Raw genomic sequence first — 16458 nt, forward strand, 5'->3', positions numbered from 1 at the left:
AAATCACAGAGAACCAGTGTCATCAGTGAGGATTTGGGCAAAAGCAGGTCACCAGTGGGGCTGTTGGCAACACTGAGAGAATAGTCAACCCTCAGGCGCTTCAGCTGAAAGTCGGATGCTCACAAATGAGACCAAGGTGAGGGGCTGGGATGCCTCAGAGATCAACATGGGAAGAGATGCCTCTCCCTTGTTTTATAAACTTATACCACACTCTGAGGGGGGAAAACCCCAAACCTGGGAGAACCAAAGAGACTGAGCTAAATCGGAATTAGGTTTTTGTTTTTAATATAGAGGTTACTATGAATTTTTTTTTTTCCTGTTATTGAGTGGAAATGAAGGCCTTTGAGCAAATCAGGTTTATTTATAAAAGAATAAAGAAAGTTACATCAGAGGTGTGACTCATTTCTCCACTAAAACTTTATTCCTATGGTAGGTCTGCGTATCCTCAATGTTGTATCCCTAGAATTTAAGCTTATGCCTGGTCACTCAGTAAATAATTGTTCGTTGAATGAAGAGTAAACTGATTTGGAGATCTTGGTTCTGTTTTATATTTGTCCTCCTTATGTACAAATGTTTATGAACCAACCAGGCCAGACTGAGCCCAAAGCCCCATGGTATTCAAACCAAATTTCTACTCAAGCCACACCCTGGCTTCCTAGGATGCTCTGGGTCAAAGTTCACATCCTTAGAGTGGCCATCGAACATTCCCCACACCAGCCCTTCTCTTGATCTCCTATACCTCTCCCCTCCACTCACTCCATTCCAGCTACACTGGCTTCTCAGCACCTAGAATCTATAAGGCATGCTCTCCTTTGACCATCTTTCCCTAGATGCTCATGAAGCTAATCCCCTCACACCTTTCTAGTCTTTGTTTAAATGTCACCTGCTCTTTGAATCTTCCTGTTTAAAATTGCAACCTACCTGACCCCGACCGGGGACCCCTTTCCATCTTTATTTATTCCCATAACACCTCATACTTTCTAATTCATAATATTTATTTATATTGCTTATGGTCTGCCATTCCTTAATAAATGCTCAACGAGGACAAGAATATGCAATTCAAAGGTTTATTTTACGGGAAGAATGTTGTTTGGCATAAAATAGGCTCTTAATACACATTTGTTGAATTTACTGAGTTGAACGGAGTACTCATTGTTTGGAATTCCATTCCTAGAAGTCTCTGTGAATCTCCTTTCTTCTGGCACACAGCCCCATTTAGCGCCCCTGAGCTGTGTACTCTGTTCTCCTATTTTGACATTTGGCTTTCAGACCTTTTCTAATCATCAATCCCTGTAGCTATTTAAGGAGTTTATCTAGAAGTCTTATCTACTTTCTTCAAAACAGCTTCATCTTTATTCTCTGTTGGATCATCTGTTTTTTGAGACAAGCCTTTATTTCCTCATGTCCCTGTCATTCCTCACAGCCCACACCCCAGTCACACATCCAGGACCTTGTTGGCAGCCTTGTCTTGCCTTGTCTGTCATGTAATCTAGCTGTCAAACAAGTTGCACTCACTACCAATGTGAGCATGTGGAATTCTTCCATTTACATTGCAAGTACACTTAGCCACCCGGATTGAGGCCTTTCAACACACATATTTTTGGAATTTTTTTTTTCTTCCATGATGAGTGGGAAGTATAGGGAGTGGGAGAGTGATGAAGAAAGATGGGAACTAGTCATAGTAATTATATGGGAAATTCAGGATCTTCCAAAGACAGCACACCTTTTTTTGTTTTTAAAGCACTCACAGGGATTTTTGAACTCCACTGCTTTAATTTATGGAAATGATGAAAGACAACTTCGTAGCTATCAAGTTCTTTCCAAGGTCACCAATAAGTAAGTGGTAGAGCTGAGAATGGAACCCCAGACTTTCTATTTCTCAAACTAGTACTCTTTCTATTCTGTCAGGCTACTCCCCCCAAAAAAAGAATATTTCAGAGGAATCCTTTGCCTTCTTTGACATCACCATTTCGTCCTCTCCTCTCCGGGTAAAAGTTCACAGAAATCCATCTTCTCCTATTTTGATTGAGTGGAGTTTATGAATCTGGATAACTCCCTGGTCTTTGGGTTTAACCTGAAGACCCATTCTAGGGAGTCATAGGTGGAACCAAAATGCCTATGTTTTATCTGATTTCTAGTTCACTACTTTCCCCACTGGAATGCATTATTTTTCTGTGTGGCATTGAAGCTAATTAGCAATTCCCAGTTAGTTACAACCTGTGGAGTAAATGTCAGGTTAAAATAGGGTTGGTACTTTGTAGAAAGTTTGTAAAAATGATTTGAATAAGTTTCCATGTCAATATTATTAGAATCTTGGTGCTTTGTTACATCACCGTCCTTAACTAAATGGGAGTGAACTTGAAATTATTCATATTTTTCTCTTTAAAAAATTACTTTATTTTTGTTTTCCTAGTTTCAAGTGTACATATAATTCAACAAGTCTATGCATTATTCACTATTCATTGAAATAAGTGTATTCTTGATCCCCTTTATCTGCGGAACATCCCATCACCCACTTCCCCTCTTGGAAACACCAGTTTGTCCTATTTAAAATCTGGTTTTTTGTTTGTCTTTTTTATCTTTGTTTGTTCATTTGTTTTGTTTTTCAATTCCACATATGAGTGAAATCATATAGTATTTGTCTTTCTCTGACTGACTTATTTCACTTAGCATAATACTCTCTAGTTCTATCCACATCCTTGCAAATCGCAGGATTTCGTTCTTTTTTTATGGCTAAGTATATTCCACTGCGTGTGTGTGTGTGTGTGTGTGCGTGCGCACACACATCTCGTCTTCTTTATCCATTCATCTATGAATGGGCCTTGGGGTTGCTTTCATAACTTGGCTGTTGTAAATAATGCCACAGTAAACTTAGGGGTGCCTGTAGCTTTTCAAATTAGTCTTTTCATTTTCTTTGGGTAAATATCCAGTAGTGGAATTACTGGATCATATGGTAATTCTATCTTTAATTTTTTGAGAAACCTCCTTTTTCCACAGTGGCTCTACCAATTTGCATTCCCACCAACAGTGCGTGAGGGTTCCTTTTTCTCCCTATCCTCGCCAACACGTGTTCTTGTCTTTTTGAATTTAGCCATTCTGACAGGTGTAAGGTGGTATCTCACTGTGGTTTTAATTTGCATTTCCCTGATGATGAACGATGTTGAGCATCTTTGCATGTGTCTGTTAGCCATCTGGATGTCTTCTTTGGAAAAATGTCTATTCAGACCCCTGCTCATTTTAATTGGATTTTTTTGGTGTTGAGTTGTGTAAGTTCTTCATATTTTTTGGATTTTAACCCCTTATTGGATATATAATTTGCAAATATCTTTTCCCATTTAGTTGCCTTTTTGTTTTGTTAATGGTTTCCTTCACTGTGCAAAAACATTTTATTTGGTATAGTCCTAATAGTTTAATTTTACTTTCCCCACCTTGACTGAGGAGACATATCTAGAAAATGTTGCTATGACTGATGTCAAAGTCAGTTTTGGTTTCAGATTTCACATGTAGGTCTTTGATCCATTTTGAGTTTATTTTATGAGTATGGCATAAGAAAATGGTCCTTTCACTCTTTTGCATGTTGCTGTCCAGTTTTCCCAGCACCATTTGTTGAAGAGACTGTCTTTCCCCATTGTATATTTTTGCCTCCTTTGTCATAGGTTAATTAACTATGTAAGGGTGGGTTTATGTCTGAGCTCTCTGTTCTATTGATCTATGTGTCTATCTTTGTGCCAGTATCATACTGTTTTGAGTACTACAGATTCATAATATATCTTGAAATCTGGCATTGTGATACTACCAGCTTTATTTTTCTCAAGATTTTTTGACTATTTGGGCTCTTTTATAGTTCCATATAGATTTAAGAATTATTTGTTTCAGTTTTGTGAAAAACAGTGATGGTATTTTGCTGGGATTGCATCAAATCTATAAATTGCTTTGCATAATATGGACATTTTAACAATATTGTTTCTTCCATAAGCATGGGATATCTTTCCATTTGTGTCATCTTCAATTTCTGTCATTAATGTTTTATAGTTTTGAAGTACCAATCTTTAACTTCATTGGCTAATTTTACTCTTAGATATTTTATTATTTTTGGTCCAGTTGTAAATGGGATTGTTTGCTTAATTTCTCTTTTTGCTAATTCATTATTAGTGTATAGAAATACAACAGATTTCTGTATATGAATTTTGTAACGTGTGACTTTACTAAATTCATTAATCAAGTCTAGTTTTTTGGTGGAGTCTTTAGGGTTCTATCATCCGCAAATAGTGAAAGTTTTACCTCTTCCTTAGCAATTTGAATGCGTTTTTAAAATTTCTTATTTGATTGCTGTGGGTAGGAGTTCCAGTACTATGTTGAATAAAATTGGTAAGAGTGGCCATCCGTGTCTTGTTCCTAATCTTGGGGGAAAAGCTTGCAGTTTTTCACCATTAAATATGATTTTGCTATGGGTTTTTCATATACAGACTTTATTGTGTTAAGGTACATTCCCTCTAAAACCTACTTTGTTGAGGTTTTTTAAAAAATTATTTTTATTACCATATAATATATTATTTGCCCCAAGAGTACAGGTCTATGAATCATCATGCTTACACATTTCACAGCACTCACCATAGCACATACCCTCCCCAATGTCCATAACCCAACCACCCTCTCTATACACCCCCACCCCCCAGCAACCCTCTGTTCCCTGAGATTAAGGGTCTCTTATGGTTTGTCTCCCACCCGATCCAACCTTGCTTCATTTTTTTCTTTCCCTACCCCTCATAACCCCTGCCATGCCTCTCAACTTCCTCATATCAGAGAGCTCATATGACAGTTGTCTTTCTCTGATTGACTTATTTCACTCAGCATAATATCCTCTAGTTCCATCCACATCATCGCAAATGGCACGGTTTCATTTCTTTTGATGGCTGCATTGTATTCCATTTTATATATATACCACTTCTTCTTTATCCATTCATCTGTTGATGGACATCTAGGTTCTTTCCACAGTTTGGCTATTGTGGACATTGCTGCTGTAAATATTGGGTGCATGTGCCCCTTCAGATCACTACATTTGTATCTTTAGGGTAAATACCCAGTAGTGCGATTGCTGGGGTGTAGGGTAGCTCTATTTTTAAATTTTTGATGGACTTCCATGCTGTTTTCCAGAGTGGCTGCACAAGCTTGCATTCCCACCAACAGTGTAGGAGGGTTCCCCTTTCTCCACATCCTTGCCAGCATCTGTTGTTTCCTGACTTGTTAATTTTAGCCATTCTGACTGGTGTGAGGTGGTGTCTCATTGTGGTTTTGATTTGTATTTCCCTGATGCCAAGTAATATGGAGCACTTTTTCATGTGTCTGTTTGCCATCTGGATGTCTTCTTTGTAGAAATGTCTGTTCATGTCCTCTGCCTATTTCTTGATTGGGTTATTTCTTGATTGGGCTATTTGTTCTTTGGGTATTGAGTTTGAGAAGTTCTTTATAGATTTTGGATATTAGCCCTTTATCTTATATGTCATTTGCAAAAATCTTCTCCCATTCTGTCGGTTGTCTTCTGGTTTTGTTGACTATCTCCTTTGCTGCACAAAAGCTTTTGATTTTGATGAAGTCCCAGTAGTTCATTTTGCCCTTGCTTCCCTTGCCTTTGGTGACGTTTCTAGGAAGAAGTTGCTGCCTGTGTTCTCCTCAAGGATTTTGATGGATTTCTTTCTCACATTGAGGTCTTTCATCCATTTTGAGTCTATTTATGTGTGTGGTGTAAGGAAATGGTCTAGTTTCATTATTCTGCATGCGCCTGTCCAATTTTCCCAACACCATTTGTTGAAAAGACTGTCTTTTTTCCATTGGACATTCTTTCCTACTTTGTCAAAGATTAGTTGACCATAGAGTTGAGGGTCTATTTCTGGGCTCTCTATTCTGTTCTATTGACCTATGTGTCTGTAATTCTGTTCTATTGACCTATGTGTCTTTTTATGCAAGTACCATACTGTCTTGATATGACAGCTTTGTAATAGAGCTTGAAGTCTGGAATTGTGATGCCACCAACTTCAGCTTTCTTTTTCAACATTCCTCTGCCTATTCAGGGTCTTTTCTGGTTCCATATAAATTTTTGGATTGTTTGTTCCAGTTTGTTGAAAAAACATTGATGATATTTTGATAGGGATTGCATTAAATGTATAGATTGCCTTAGGTAGTGTAGACATTTTCACAATATTTGTTCTTCCAGTCCATGAGCATGGAACATTTTTCCATTTCTTTGTGTCTTCCTCAATTTCTTTCATGAGTACTTTATAGTTTTCTGAGTACAGATTCTTTGCCTCTTTGATTAGATTTATTCCTGGATATCTTATGGTTTTGGGTGCAATTGTCAATGGGATCGACTCCTTAATTTCTCTTTCTTCTGTCTTGCTGTTGGTGTACAGAAATGCAACTGATTTCTGTGCACTAATTTTATATCCTGACACTTTACTGAATTCCTGCATGAGCACTAGCGTTTTAGAGTGGAGTCTTTTGGGTTGTCCAAATAAAGTATCATATCATCTGCAAAGAGTGAGAGTTTGACTTCTTTGCTGATTCAGATGTCTTTTATTTCTTTTTGTTGTCTGATTGCTGAAGCTAGGACTTCTAGCAGTATGTTGAATAGCAGTGGTGATAGTGGACATCCCTGCTGTTTTCCTGACCTTAGGGGAAAAGCTCTCAGTTCTCCCCCATTGAGAATAATATTTGATGTGGGTTTTTCATAGATGACTTTGATGGTATTAAGGTATGTCCCCTGTATCCCTACACTTTGAAGACTTTGATCATGAAAGTATGCTATACTTTGTCAAATGCTTTTTCAGCATCTATTGAGAGTATCATATGGTTCTTGTTCTTTCTTTTATTAATGTATTGTATCATTGATTGTATATTGATTGATTTGCAGATGTTGAACCTTCCTTGCAGCCCAGGAATAAATCCCACTTGGTCCTGGGGAAAAATCCTTTTAATGTACTGTTGTTGGATCCTATTGGCTTGTATTTTGATGAGAATTTTTGCATCTGTGTTCATCAAGTATATTGGTCTGTATTTCTCCTTTTTAATGGGGTCTTTATCTGATTTTGGGATCAGGGTAATGATGGCCTCATAAAATGATTTTGAGTTTTCCTTTTATTTCTGTTTTTTGAACAGCTGCGGGAGAATAGGTATTGATTCTTCTTTAAATGTTTGGTGGAATTCCCCTGGGAAACCATCTGGGCTTGGGCTCTTGTTTGTTGGGAGATTTTTGATGACTGCTTCAATCTCCTTACTGGTTATGGATCTGTTCAGGCTTTCTATTTCTTCCTGGTTCATAATTGGTAGTTTATATGTCTCTAGGGATGCATCCATTTTTTTCCAGACTGTCAAATTTGGTGGCGTATAGTTGCTCATAATATGTTCTTATAATTATTTGTATTTCTTTGGTGTTGGTTGTGATATCTCCTCTTTCATTCCTGATTTTATTAATTTGGGTCCTTTCTCTTTTCTTTATGATAAGTCTGGCCAGGGGTTTATCAATCTTATTAATTCTTTCAAAGAACCAGCTCCTGATTTTTTTGATTTGTTCTGCTGTTCCTTTGGTTTCTATTTCATTGATTTCTGCTCTGATCTTTATGATTTCTCTTCTCCTGCTGGATTTAGACTTTCTTTGCTGTTTTTCTCCAGCTCCTTTAGGTGTATGGTTAGGTTGTATACTTGAGAACTTTCTTGTTTCTTGAGAAAGGCTTGTATTGCTATACACTTTCCTCTCAGGAGCACCTCTCTGTGTCCCAAAGATTTTGAACAGTTGTGTTTTCACCTTCATTTGTTTCCATGAATTATTTTCAATTCTTCTTTAATTTCCTGGTTGACCCATTCATTCTTTAGTGGGTGCTCTTTAAGCCTCGATGTATTTGAGTTCTTTCTAGCTTTCCTCTTGTGATTGAGTTCTAGCTTCAGAGCATTGTGGTCTGAAAATATGCAGGGAATGATCCCAATCTTTTGGTACTGTTTGAGACCTGATTTGTGACTCAGGATGTGATCTATTCTGGAGAATGTTCCATGTGCACTACAGAAGAATGTGTATTCTGTTGCTTTGGGATGGAATGTTCTGATTATATCTGTGATGTCCATCTGGTCCAGTGTGTCATTTATCTTTTGATCTTTTGCTTAGATGATCTGCCCATTTCAGTGAGGGGGGGATGTTAAAATCCCCTACTATTATTGTGTTATTGTCAATGTGTTTCTTTGATTTTGTTATTAATTGGTTTATGTAATTGGCTACTCCCATGTTAGAGGCATAGACATTTAAAGTTGTTAGATCTTCTTGTTGGACAGACTATTTAAGTATGATATAGTGTCCTTCTTCATCTCATATTATAATCTTTGGCTTAAAATGTAATTTATCTGATATAAGGTTTTCCACCCCAACTTTCTGTTGATGTCCATTAGCATGGTAAATTGTTTTCCACCCCCTCACTTTAAATCTGGAGGTGTCTTTGGGTCATGAGTTTCTTGTAGACAGCATATCAATATCAATGGGTCTTTTTTTTTTTTTAATCCATTCTGATACCCTGTGTCTTTTGAATGGGGCATTTAGCCCATTTACATTCAGGTTAAGATATGAATTTAGTGCCATTATATTGCCTATAAGGTGACTGTTACTGTATATTGTCTCTGTACCTTTCTGATCTATTACTTTTAAGCTACCTCTTTGCTCAGAGGACCCCTTTCAATATTTCCTGTGGGGATGGTTTGCTGTTTGTAAACTCTTTAAAAAAATTTTTTTTTTTTTTTGCCCTGGAAGCTTTTTATCTCACCTTCTATTTTCAATGACAGCCTAGCAGGGTATAGTACTCTTGGCTGCATATTTTTCTCGTTAGTTCTCTGAATATATCATGCCAGTCCTTTCTTGCCTGCTAGGTCTCTGTGGATAAGTGTGCTGTCAATCTAATATTTCTATCATTGTATGTTACCGACCTCTTGTCCCGAGCTGCCTTCAGGATTTTCTCTTTGTCACTAAGACTTGTATGTTTTACTGTTAGATGACAGGGTGTAGACCTGTTTTTATTGATTTTGAGGGGGGGTTCTCTGTGCCTTCTGGATTTTGATGCTTGTTCCTTTTGTTATATTAGGTAAAGTCTCTATTATAATTTGTTCCAATATACCTTCTGCCCCTCTCTCTCTTCTTCTTCTGAAATTCCAATTATTCTAATATTGTTTCATCTTATGGTATCACTTATCTCTTGAATTCTCCCCTCATGTTCCAGTAGTTGTTTGTCTCTCTTTTGCTCAGCTTCTTTATTCTCCATCATTTGGTCTTCTTTATCACTAGTTCTCTCTTCTCCCTCATTTATCCTAGCAGTAAGAACCTCCATTTTAAAAAAATAATTTAAAAAAATTTTATAAACATATAATGTATTATTAGCCCCAGGGATACAGATCTGAATTGCCAGGTTTACACACTTCACAGCACTCACCATTGCACTTGCCCTCCCCAATGTCCATACCTTAACTCCCTCTCCCTACCTCCTTCCCCCCAGCAACCCTCAGTTTGTTTGTGAGATTAAGAGTGTCTTATGGTTTGTCTCTCTCCTGATCCCATCTTGTTTCATTTATTCTTTTCCTACCCCCCAACCTCCCCCACGTTGCATCCCCACTTCCTCATATCAGGGAGATCATATGATAGTTGTCCTTCTCTGATTCACTTATTTCGCTCAGCATAATACCCTCTAGTTCCATCCACATCATCGCAAATGGTAAGATTTCATTTCTTTTGATGGCTGCATTTTATTCCATTGTATATATATACCACTTCTTCTTCTTTTTTTTTTTTCTTTATCCATTCATCTGTTGATGGACATCTAGGTTCTTTCCACAGTTTGGCTATTATGGACGTTGCTGCTATAAACATTTGGGTGCATGTGCCCCTTCAGATCACTACATTTGTATCTTTAGGGCAAATACCCAGTAGTGTGATTGCTGGGTCGTAGGGTAGCTCTATTTTCAACTCTTTGAGGAACCTCCATGCTGTTTTTCAGGATGGTCGCATCAGTTTGCATTCCCACCAAAGTGTAGGAACATTCCCCTTTCTCTGCATCCTCGCCAGCATCTGTCATTTCCTGACTTGTTAATTTAGCCACTCTGACTGGTGTGAGGTGGTATCTCATTCTGGTTTTGGTTTGTATTTCCCTGATGTCGAGTTATGTGGAGCAGTTTTTCATGTGTCTGTTGGCCATCTGAATGTATTCTTTGCAGAAATGTCTGTTCATGTCCTCTGCCCATTTCTTGATTGGGTTATTTAAGGACCTCCATTTAAAAAAAATATTACATTAAAAAAAAGATTTTATTTATTTATTTGACAGAGAGAGAGAGAGATCACAAGTAGGCAGAGAGGCAGGCATAGGGGGAGTGGGAAACAGGCCCCCTGCTGAACAGGGAGCCTGATGCAGGTCTTGATCCCAGGACCCTAAGATCATGACCTGAGCAGAAGGCAGAAGCTTAACCCACTGAGCCACCCAGGTGCCCCAAGAGTCTCTGTTTTTGATTGAACCTCATTAATAGCTTTTTAAAATTTCAACCCAAAATTTTAAGGAAAAAAAAAGTATGCATACAAAAAATAAGGTTAAATACAATGAAGGGATAAAATATGACTGTGCCAATGAAAATTTTAAAAGATTTTTAAAAAATGTATTGTAAAGTAGTCAAAAAATGTTAAAAGAGGGAAGAGGAAAAGTTAAAAAATAGAATCAGAAAAAAATAAAATTAAAGGAAATTTAACTTTGCGAGACTTCAGGATCTGGGGAAAAAAGCCATGAATTCTGTGTTGCTTTCCCCAGCTCTGGAGTTCCACAGTTCTTGTTGATTGGTGGTCTTGGTCTTGGCTGGAAGTTCTTGCTGATATTCTGGGGGAGAGGCCATTGCAGTGATTTTCAAATGTCTTTGCCCCAGATGGAATTGCACTGCCCTTGCTAGGGGCCAGGCTAAGTAATCTGCTGGGGTTCTCCCTCAGTAGTTTTTGTTCCCTGAACTCTTTCTGTAGAGCTCTGGAGGACAGGATTGAAAATGGCAGACTCCCAATCTGTGGCCTGAAGGAGCTGAGATCTCCGGGCCCCCCTCCTCAGTGCACCTCAAAAAAGAATAGCAGTCAATCCCTCTCAGCTCCCCGGTCTCTGGCCACACTCTGTGCTCAGCTGGCCTCTAACTGAGTGTTTCTGTCTCTGGTGCACAGCCTCATTTGGAGTCTCCAAACACAGCAGATTCCTGCAGCATGCTCCCATGCCACTCCTTCCGGAGGAGGAAGGGGTGGGTCTCTCCGGATCTGCCACTTGTGTGGTCCCTGCTCAGAGAGCAGCAGCCTGACTGTGTCTTGGATCATGGTTTAAGGTAACTCCGAGCTGAGAGCTCAGTCCTCAGCTCTGGCTCTGTAGCCGACTTCCCTGCTCTGATACTTATGAGCTCTGCTAAATTCAGACACCCCACGTCCTACCTTCCAGAAAATGGTTGATTTTCTGTTCCTAGATTGCTGCTCTTCTTCTATCTCCTGTTAAGTTTGTAGGTGTTTGGAATGATTTGGTAACTATCTAGCTGAACTCCTGGGACCTACTGATATTTCAGTCTGCTACTCCTCCACCATCTTGCTTCCTCTCCCTAGTATCTTTGTGGAGGGTTTTTATCATGAATGGATGTTGTATTTTGTCAAGTGTGTTTTCTGCATTTATTGAGGTGATCATATGGATTTTATCCTTTCTCTTTTTTAATGTGATATATCATGTTATTTGATTTGTGAATTTGAACCCCATCTTTGCATTCCAGGAATAAAACCCACTTTGTCATGGTCATTTTTTAAAAAAAATGTATTGTTGAAATTGCTTTGCTAATATTTTATTGAGGGTTTTTGCATGTGTGCTCATAAGAGACATTGGCCTGTAGTTCTCTCTCTCTCTCTCTTTTATAGTATATTTATCTGGTTTTAGTGTCAGGGTAATGTTGGCCTCAGAATGAATTTGGAAGCTTTCCATCCTTTTCCATTTTTTGAAAAAGTGTGAGGAGAATAGGTATTGATTAACTCTTCTTTATATGTGTGGTAGAATTCAGTGAAACCAACTGGTTCTGGACATTTGCTTTTTGGGGATTTTTTGATTACTGATTCAATTTCATTGCTGGTAGTCATCTGTTCAAATTTTCTATTTCTTTCTGATTCTGTTTGGGAGGTTGCATGTTTCTAGGAATTCATCCACTTCTACTAGGTTGTCCAATCTTTTGGAATATAATTTTTCATAGTATTTTCTTATAATCCCTCGTATTTCTGTGGTTTTGGCTGTTATTTCTCATCCTTCCTTTCTGATTTTATTTATTTGGATCCTCTCTGTTTTTTTGTTTATGAGTATGGCTAAAGTTTTATAAATTTTTCAAAGAATGAACTCCTGGTTTCATTGATCTGTTCTATTATTTTGTTTAGTTTCTGTTTCATTTATTTCTGTTCTAATCTTTATCATTTCCTTTCTCCTACTGACTTTGGGCCTTGTTCTTTTTCAGCCCCTTTTGGTATAAGGTTGGGTTGTTTATTTGAGTTTTTCTAATATTTGAGGTAGGTCTGTGTTGCTATAATTTTCTCTCTTAGAACAGGTTTTGCTGCATCCTGAGGATTTTGGACTGTTTTATTTTCATTTTCATTTGTCTTCATGTATTTTTAATTTCCTCTTTGATTTCCTAGCTGACCCATTGATTGCTTTTTATTATGTTATTTATCTTCCATGTATTTGTGCTTCTTCCAGGTTATTTATTTATTTATTTTAAAATTTCTAGTCTCATACTGTTGTGATCAGAAAATATGCATATCATGATTTAATCTTTCTGAATTTGTTGAGACTTATTTTGTGTCCTAACTTGTGACATATTCTGGAGAAAGTTCCATATGAACTTGAAAAGAATGTATATTACACTGTTTTTGGATAGAATGTTCTAAATATATATGTTAGGTTCATCTAGTCCAGTATGTCATTCAAAGCCACTATTTCCTTATTGATTTTTTTAATCTGTATTATCTATTCATTGATGTAAATAGGGTATTAAAGTCCCCTACTATTATTGTATTATTGTTAGTTTCTTCCTCTGTGTCTGTTAATAGTTGTTTGGAAGTATTCAAGTAGAGATGATGCAACTACATATACTGGGTATAAAAATGACAGATTGCCAAAAAAGAGAAAAAAAGGAGGTCACAATCATCCTTCACTCTTCCCTGGATTTATGTCCTTTACTATGTGACTGTAATGGCCTTGTGACTCACTTTGGTTAATAGAATGCAGTGGGTGTGACAGCGTATCAAATATGAGCCTAGACCTTAAGAGTCTTTGAATACTTCCCAGGCAAGTTTCAGGTTTTGGCGTTAACAGGCCTTGAAAACCTGCTCTCATACCACGAGAATAAGCCAGAATGAGCCTGCTGAGGGGTGAGACACTGTGGATAGCAGAGACATGTAGTCTCAGCTGAGACCGTCTTAGATCAACTACCTTCTGGCCAACCCAGCAAATGGCCACAGATGCATGTGAGAGCCCAGTGAAGACCAGAAGAGCCACCGACTGAACCCAGTCCTAATGGCTGAATGGCAGAATTATTGTTTTAAGTCAGTATGCTTTACATGGTTGGTTATATAGCTAAGTAATACAGATTACTCAGCTGACCACATGTTGTAATAGCTTAACTGATCCAGTTTAGGAAGTCCTTTCTAGTGAATTCATTTATAATGTTATCTCTGAGACAAAACAGGATGTTATTTCAGGATGGATGTGTCTGTGTTTTAATGCTCAGTTAGCACTTCAGTTGGAAAATTATAGATTTGCTTATTTAAGTTGCAAGTTCTATTTTAGCTTCAAAGGTCATCTCTGGTCGTCCTCTTTTGGAGCCGTGGAAATAGGAGAATTTTTATTTTATATGTGCTGTGTTCATAAGAGTATGTTTCAAGCGTATGGTGGAAATAAAAGTGGACCAGAAATTATAGAACCTAAAGATTTTCTTGACCTTGGCACTGATTCCCTGGGGTTGTGTCTTGCTGCTAATGCTGGTGACTGAAGAAGAGGGTGAGGTTAGGGCTCTCTCCTTGTCAGCATTAGATGAAGGGAAGGAGGTGAAGGAAGTGGCCACCTGCATGGGAGAAGGGAAGTTCACAGAGGATAGCAGCATCACAGGACAACACTTTGTCTTTAAGATAAGAAGTCTAAGTTGCGTTGATTACATCTTTCCAAGATATCAGTAGCTGGGCTGATAAAAAGTAGGAGTGATACACTTGCAGAGACTGTAGCTTCTAAGTAAGAAACCCACAGAACTGTGCAAATTCCAGTCTTCCCTTGTAAACTCAGCTGTTCCTTATGTCTTGTGCCATTTATTGCCACTGTCTATGAAACGTTTTCCCCTTTAAAAGGACATCAAGACTGAACTTTTGAGTATCTGGCATTTTGAAAAAAAAAAAAAAAAGACCAAATGCAATCATCTGGTAGTTTTAATCAGCAGCTTTAAATATGATGCTGAGATATACTAACATTACATAGATGAACAATGTATCTATCCAGCTTTTGTAAAAATCTATATAACACAATGCAGTGTGCGAATGAAACCACAAGGTGGCAAAAGAATGACTCTGATCTCCAAGGCTTTTTTTCCCCTCTAAACTACATGATGTATCCCGTATGAGCTAATTAACCCTGTCATTAATTCAATGGAAGGGTTAATTAGTTAAAGCTTGGCATAATAGTTACAATTTCCAAAAATACTTTAACCTTTTTATAATCTCCATTTCGTTTGCATCTAGGGAACACCAAGGAATGAGAATTTGGCTTGGCGAGAATAAATCCACATTGCATTTTGGTTTAAGAACTAGAATCTAACATTTAAAGTCAATGACAATGAGTAGACACAGAGCTCCAATATGCTAAGATCCCCTGAGATTAAAGTGAATTTAAATGTCTTACATTTCAGCCCCAAATTCTTATGTAGGGAGAGAAGATCAAAGAAAAGGGAACATTCTTTTCTAGAAGGAATTTGGAAAAGGAAGACTTGCAAGTTAGGTTTAACTTCCAACTTCAAATGATTGCTGAAGCAGGTCAGGTTAACATGTGGACAGGGAGGAGCAGGAAAGGGATATGGAACGCAGGTTGAGCTATTTGGACTCCAAGTGACAATCTTTCTGCTGCATTGCTATAGATTTCTCTATGTTATCTCTTTAAATCCTCTTCAAGAACCTATGGGATGAGGAGCAGTATTACTATCCCCATTTTATAGTAGAAGAAATTGAGTCTCAGAATGGTTAACTAACCAAAGATTACCTAGCTAGTAGGTAGAACCCAGGTTAGTCTGCTTTTAGTTATTCTACTCTACCAACCCCGAACACATGCTAAAATGAGCAGCATGGCCTCAGGCTTTGTACTTTTATAAGAAAATGGGTTTCATACATAGCGTGATATATAACAAACAATATACTGACACAATCTAATAAATAACACATACCGTATACATGGTAAACTTGACTGCAGTTTTATTAAAATATGTTTTTAATGTAGTTGACGTCTTTTTACAAGGGAATAGAGACAGAGCTGAAATGCAAGGGAGAGAAAACAAATTAAAAGCTACGGAATCTGAGTTATGACTGGCCCATTTAGCAAAAATTTCCCAGGAGTATGTCCTTATTTTTTTAAATTGAAACAGTGCTACATCTTAATAGTTGACCAGCTGTGCACCTCCAGGAACAAAGTGGGAAGCTTTCCCGAGTTTCAGGCTTTCAAACTGGCCTCTGCATATATGTGTGAATATGTGTGTCTGAATGAAGTTGGTCATACTGAGAAGGAAAGGAGACTCAACCTTCCTTTATCAAAGAATTATTTCTATGCTATAGGAACCACATCCCCACCCCTACCACTGTTGCTAGGAGGTGCTTGTGAATCTTAGTAGGTTGGAAGGTTTTAATCAATCTTGGCTGAATAAATACATTCAGTTCCTCTGATTGAAGATGGCAAATTTTGACTGAAATACAAATTAAAATTAGAAGTTTATATTTAAAAAGCTGCAAAACTAAATAAAAGTGAATAAAATGCAAATAGTTAAACTCTCAACTGACTTTTTTTTTTTTTGTAAGTTGGTAGCATTTATAATTTTGGAGTTATTAAAGTTTAAAACGAGCTTAAGGCTTTTGGGACACTATAGACAAAGACAGAGAGATAAAGAGAGAGAGAGAGATGGAGCAAGAGACGGGTGAGGAAACTGCCGTCCTCGAGCAGAAATTACAGCTGCTTTGGCCCTGATACTATCAGCCCGTACCATCCTCTTTTCCTTCTTGTTGTGGTAGTCTCTCCCCCATAGTTCACAGGGACTTGGACACCTGCTGATAGTCTTTTCTCTTTGCCACCATTGACCATTCAACGCCCACTGGGCAACTCAGCCCACACCTACACTAGTGTGGTACCTCTACCCCGAGACGCACACCTTTCC

This window comes from Neovison vison, chromosome 11 (assembly GCF_020171115.1).
Source record: "Neovison vison isolate M4711 chromosome 11, ASM_NN_V1, whole genome shotgun sequence".
Classification (NCBI taxonomy): Eukaryota; Metazoa; Chordata; class Mammalia; order Carnivora; family Mustelidae; genus Neogale; species Neogale vison.